This window comes from Acanthisitta chloris, unplaced genomic scaffold, assembly GCF_000695815.1.
Source record: "Acanthisitta chloris isolate BGI_N310 unplaced genomic scaffold, ASM69581v1 scaffold101, whole genome shotgun sequence".
In the NCBI taxonomy this organism is placed as follows: Eukaryota; Metazoa; Chordata; class Aves; order Passeriformes; family Acanthisittidae; genus Acanthisitta; species Acanthisitta chloris.
Genome location: NW_008655243.1, coordinates 73261 through 80046, shown reverse-complemented (window position 1 = coordinate 80046; position 6786 = coordinate 73261). Strand labels below are relative to the sequence as shown.

General features: G+C 36.8%; 1 long non-coding RNA gene across 1 annotated transcript in view; it reads right to left on the bottom strand.

Moving 5' to 3' along the window:
* Window positions 1-1192: 1192 nt before the first annotated feature.
* Window positions 1193-6786, bottom strand: part of LOC103810880 — a 31446-nt gene continuing 25852 nt past the window's right edge. The window contains exons 2-4 of the long non-coding RNA XR_624807.1: window positions 4100-4242; window positions 3877-3981; window positions 1193-1205 (exon numbers count right to left, since the gene is read on the bottom strand). This is a non-coding gene — a long non-coding RNA (uncharacterized LOC103810880). The remainder of the gene's footprint in view (window positions 1206-3876; window positions 3982-4099; window positions 4243-6786) is intronic.

Sequence of the window (6786 nt, the reverse complement as noted above, 5' to 3'; positions counted from 1 at the left end):
AGAAAGTTAACTCTACTTCAGCTCAAACCAGCACAATACTACAGACAAAGGCAGACCAGGTAACTCAGATGTTATCTTAACTTTCATCTGGAATCATTTTCACTGTGAGTTCAGCTACATTTTTTCCTCATACCTGAGACTGTTAGTTAAGAACACCACAAATGATGTTCCTGTTGCTGTCAAAATCAAGAATGAAATTTGGGAAGAGGAATTATCCATTAAGACATATGCTATAATCAAATATATGGCAGTGGTTTGGCAAAGCAGAGATATTTGAGAATTAACAGCTTGTGGAGGGGACTGAAGGTGCCTGCCAGCTTAGGGTTCAGCAATGTACATGCTGCCAACAAGTACATGTATTTTAGTTTACACTTTAAACAAAATATAACCAAAACTGCCAGCAAATATCATGCTATCAGATTGCTATAGTAGATTCAGCTGTCTGCTCTGAAGCAAGTTTGTTTCATCCAGAAATGACATTATTTAACTTGCAAATAAAAATTTGAGCTGCTGTACAATGTGCTGTACTAAAGATGGATTTATAAACAATGAGGATAGAGTCTTACCAACTCACCTACATCCAAGTAAGAATATTAAATCTGGAAGTTTCAAACACTGTATGGGTTACTACCTACATGCATCTTCCCCCTTCTTCTGTGAGCCTATTTTCATGATGGAACAAGAGAAATTAGGTATTTCAGTGTTTATTATGATTAGTCATGCTTCTTGGCATATGTTATTGGATTTTGCATTTAATAAACAAGCATTTCTGTTGTGAATACCCCAGGAATGGAATCCATTTGTACATAAATTCTGAGAGATAAAGGATGACTAATTAATTTATTTTATATTTCAAAATCTTGAATCTTTCTCTCATGAGCACACAAGCCAGAATCTTTATAAAGAATGGATTTTTCTTATCTTCTCCATCTGGGTATAGTAGATCTTTTTTTTTGCTGATATGTGATTTTGAAGAACAAGTCTACACTGCAGAAAGTAATAGATTTCAAAAAATTATGATGAAAACCATTGCAGCTATTTCTCACTACAGTCTCCTTATGCCAACATTTGAGCGGTGCTGGTTACACACACTGATTTATGAAAAAGCAATGCCATACCTGTAGACATGCAGGAGCTCTGCCTTGGGGTTTATTCACATCAACAGCCACAAGCTGCCAACCTCCAGCAGCATCTTCATGAAACATCTTGAAAAGGAAGATTGTTGTCAGAAATGTTTTATGTGCCAATAAATTCAAGTGAAATCTAATACATTCCCCTTAAGGACCTGCATTTTGATGATAGCTAGTTTAAAATAAGAGAGAAATAGTTTTGCTACAGAAAAAGTAAGTAACGTGCTTTTCCCAACATTAAGACTGAATTTTACTCAGATAACATCAAACACAATGAGCCTCATAAAAGCTAATTCAATTAATCTCTGACCAGTATCATTAGATGGTGGTACCTGTTCAGAACAAATTCCTTACTAAGGTAAACTTATCCTGAGAAAACATAAATACACTGTGATCAAGAAGTAAGTTTCATGGTGCATTTGGCAATAACAGGCAAACTTGTGGCTTCTTACTGGCAAAATTATTTTACTCCAAGGACTTTGTTTTTGTTGCACTGATGCATATCAAGAGTAGCTGTAGAGCCCTTCTGTATTGTTACCCAGAGCTTAAAATTCATTTAAATTGCTGAATACTTCCAGGCTTCAATGATGTCAATGGAAAAGGCTCTCTTGACCTCAGTGTTATTCACATTTTACCAAGAACCTCTGGAAGTGTAGGTGTAGGCATTCTGGCATTTTTTATTTTTTTTCAATTCTCAGAAATTAGGACACAAAAAGACGCAGACTGCTGAACATAAGGAACAGTGAGAAACCATTTCTGAAAGTGATTAACACTGCCCTTGAAATGTCCTTCAAAGAAAATAAATGGCTCTAGCATTTTAAATTGTCACCTACAAATACTATGTAATGAAGTGTGGCAAAGTTCACACCTCACTCCCACCTTTTCCTTGACACCCAGCACTCAGACAAGTCATCTCAAGAACACAGCCACAGGACCCTGGTTGAAACTTAAAAGTCATCCTGAGTGAAGTGCTCATTAGACTGGGGACAGTGTCACACAAATATGGTTGCAACGCTCCTGAGTACTTATTTAGCATCTCTGTACCACGAAGAGTTGTAACTAAGATCAGCACTGAATTACTCCTCTTTGTACCATGTTTTAATATGCAGTACTAAAGTGCTTTACAAGAACCTCTTTCTATCCTTTTCCAGAGAACCCTGCCTTGACTCTGATGCTTGGACTCTCATTTTCTTTTCTACAGGAATAAGTTTGGGGAACAGCTCAATGATTTATCAAGTGAGCAAATGAAGGAAGATATTGTTGCATTCTCTCAAGGTTATTTTATGCACAAAACAAGCAAAGGTTTTAACTTTCATCTGGTGCTTTGAACAAAAATACTCCAAGAAATTCTCTGCCTGTCTTAATACAGAAAAAGATAAATCATTTTTGCAGTTCAGTAAGCTGGGCTTCTTTTATGTCCGTGACTCAAGGAACATAGCAACAATTTGCCTGTCTGCAGCCAGCATGCTGCCTTTATTTTGCATGATGCAGTTTATATGCAACATGTTCATATTCTTTGGCATGATGACATTACTTTGGGGATTTCTTTTATTCTTGAAATTTCTTAATGTTGGCTGTATCTTGTGTTACCCTACACTGATATCTCTGTTCCAGCTTCCAGTTCAGAGTATGTTGGTTAACCCTATATACAAAATGAACATCAAGTTCCTCAGGCTAACCATGTGTCATGTAGAAAAGTCCTTTTTTTCTGGATTTAAAATTGATATCACAAAGTCTGCTTTGACAAAGATATATATCAAGCAGAAATTATTGCCACGAAATCTATTTGAGGCAAAAAATGTAGCAGCAGGCAGAAAAGAACTAGATTTACATATGGATTATAGGAATTTCCAAAGGAATATCTGAAAATATTTAATAAATAACTTTGAAAATTTAAACCCTCTGGCTTAAGAAAATAAATATTCTTTAGTTACATGGTTAGAAAAACTTCCCCCATGGGTATGTTTCGCATATCTGTCTTCCTAAGAGCTTTCTGCAGGCATTTGGTACTGACCCCTCTCAGAGATGCAAAGTGCAGTATCCTGGGAAAGCCTGGTCTTTTGTACATTCAGGATACATAATGTGATTGTTAAAATAATGAGTGAGAGAATTTAAATTTTAAACCATTACCTCTCATTTTTCAGACTGGGTCTTTCCCAGTATCCAGCCCACACGTAGCACCCTTCCTCTCATGGCTTCTTCTTACTTGCTATCTCTATACAGTCTCACTGTCTGTGACTACCCCAACTATTAGCATGGCTCTCTCATTGTCCCAGCACCTCATTCCTACTTGGTCTCAACACACCCTTCTCAGTCCCAGGACCAGCATCCCCAGACACTTCAGCTACCCTCTGACCTCTCTTTTTTCAGGTATAACTTTGCAATTTCAGCTCTTATTACTTAGCACAAAAAGTGATATTCAATAGCAACCCTAATTTCAAATCCATTGATGACATGATAAAAAAGCTTTCTTCATTAATAGAAAGTACAAACACAGCCATAACATACCTAGCCATATAGAGAACCATATTAGAATCTTCTCTGTCATCCTTTTTCAAGAAAGCATAGTTGGACAATGTAACCAAGAATGTAAGTTTATATGAAAATTCATGTATCAATTTTAAAATATAGGTAGCAACATGTAAAGTCAAACCTATCACATATGACAGGAATTTTTTTTTATTATTAATTCATTAACTAAATCAAGTAAACTCCCCAGAGAATCTCAGCATCACAAATGCTTCACCTGGGTGGTGGCAGTGGAAGTAGTACTGCTCCTGGACCCCCACATCTGCTGGAACTGCACTCTAATTTCTGCAAATGTTTCAATGATGACTGCAATGAAAACATTCTGGAAAAAGAATAAGAAAGAACATCTGACATAAAGCTCAGCAAGTAGAAAAGAGAAGAAATTAATTCTAATATGATCTACATTTCAGATCAGTTGAAAAAGACATATTTTTCAGTACCTTAACAAGCCAGGCCAGAAAGAAAATTAAGGTGATGAAATAGAAATATGAACGCCATCGGGGAAAGCTGTCGATTGCTCGGTACATGAGGAACACCCAACCTTCCTGAGAAGCAGCTTCGTAAACAGTAAATATGCTTGTGCCTGTCAGAGGAAAAAAAAATGAAATTCTTAAGCCTCCCTAAAAGTTTTCAGTATCAGCAAACAATAAACTTTTATCTATTCATTTTCCTTTTCTCTAAAGTATCAGCTCTCCTCTCCTTCTTCAAAGAGAAAATTTTCAGGTGCATTTCCACATTTTTTCCTTTTGCAATTCTATATGAACTAGACCAGACTGACTTCCTTTTCTCCCTGGACACACATGCATAATCACTTAGATGGGTTCACTGACAGTATGCAAATGCATCCAAAGGCAGAATTTGTCCCATCATCCAGCAGCATCCCTGAGAAATGGCAGATTTAATTAAAACTATCAGGATCAACATTCAGTAGGTGAAATAAATCACTATTAATATCAGCAACACTTGAGTAAGCAGCAATACACCAAGAAGGTTCCTGACACTATCAAGCAAGTGAAGCAGCTACAGCAAGCTGCTGAACTGTTTCAAATTCAGGCAGGTAGCCAGAGTAGTTGCATTAACATACATGTGTTGCCTTAAAAAAGCATTTTTAAATAGAACTTTGTATATCTCTCTGTGGAGGGGGAGAGAAAATGAAAGAAAGGTTATGAGAGGTTTATGCATGCAGAAACCACTTTTGAATAAAAGCTATAAAGTTACTGATTTTAAACTTAAGGTCCAAATGCAACCTGATGTCTGAATGATAATGTGCTTCAGCCAGCTTGTCAATCCCCCTTATCTCTGCAATGAAAACTTCAAAATACAGACTGGTTAGGGCTTGTAAGGCAATCTTGTTTGAAGCAATTTTTTTGTTCCAAGAAGAAACACAATTAAACTGTGAAATTAAACTGTGAAATCTCACAAACTGCTGTGAAATCACAGAATTGTCCTACAGCCACCTGCTAGCTTTGCTCCACTCCTGCTTCGTTTCATGAAATGTCTTGGATAAAAGAGAGGGAGTGTGAGGAGCACTGCCCTTAGCAAAACATAGCAGCTGCTAGCAACATAAATATAGAAAGCATGAACCAGCTGACTATCTGATCCTGTTCACAGAGAAAAGAGTGGTTCTGGTCAGAAATTCCAGATTCTGGGAGTTTCCCAAAAAAAAATCACACTAGCCTGTAAGGAGCTCTGCCCTGCTATTCTTCCATTGAATTTGCAGCACCTACATCCTTTTATCTGCTAACATAGGTGAGATGAACCTGAAAGCATTTTTGCCTTAGGGTGTCCCTTTTGCAGATCAATCTTCACTAATAAGTGGAGACAGGGATGAATGGATTTTTTTCTGTATAACCTTAATCCTTTTATAGGTAGGTGTTGAATGGTTAAGATGGGCATGGTGGGTAGGCAAAATTGTTAATCCTTTCTGTTAATTTTCCTAGTTATTGGATTTCTTCCTATTTGCTGCATACGGTTCTCAAGATAAAGGGAAATAAATAAAAATAAAATGAAAGGAAAAGCATTCAAGCATAGATAGTAAACCCCATTCTATTTCTTCAGAAGAGAGAATGGTCTCTGTCGATACTGAAATATTCATCAGTGATTACTTCATGGGTATTTTGCATTTCAAAAATCCATAAAGCAATGGTTCAATTGTCTAATAATACACACTATTGCTGAACTGATTAAATTATTGAACAAAACAGTGCTGTTGAGGACAGGCAGAGATTAAGGGGAAAAAAGGAATCTATTAAAAGTTGCTGGCTAGGAAACTGTCATTAGTCATTACCAATGGGAAAGTCACAGTGAAGATTAGTAAAATAGAGGGGATGTCATGCAAAGTATTTATAACACATCGCTGGGCCATCTGCCACAGTAAAGTAATACTGTGAATGGACAAAAATGCACAATTAACTCAATTAAAATAATGTGTTCGCCTGTGATACTAAAGTAAAAACACATCCAGGGTATAACTGGTAGAGGTGTTCTTAAGGTTATTAGAAAGCAATAACTTAAGAATGGATATTCTTACTTGGCATATGTGACTAGAAAGCAATAAAGCTTTCATTGCTGCTGTTACCATGCTGTTAACTATCTCTGTAAATACTCTTTCAACTGGATACAGAATAAAAGCATGACAGTAAGGGATCCAACACCAGGAAATGTTTTGCTTTCAAAAAGAAGAGTAATTCTTGGTTAACATCTGCCTTACTGCACATTTTTGCTCTCCTAAAAGTTACAATTAAAGACAATCAGCAAGTGATTCTATTTATTCTGAGTGTGTAGTATCTAACTACATCTTCCTAAAGCCAATGTGTAATTTATTAAAAAGACTCTCCTTTCATAGCAACATGCTCTGTTTTTCTCACCATCTTCAAAGCCATATGGAGGGAGAGAAAGTAGCAAAATTTTAAGCAATAGTGGAATACATCACAAAAAAACAGATATGGGGATGCTGCCACATATGAAACCTAACATATGCCCCTCAGATCAAATGGAAAATGTCTCCTTTCCCACAGATGTCAGTATTGTATCAGTGACACAGCATCTTCTACTAGTTCAAAGGGCTTAAGTCATGACAGCATAGTGCTAGGAGTCCCATGGTTAGGGCATGTGAGAGCATAGTTCC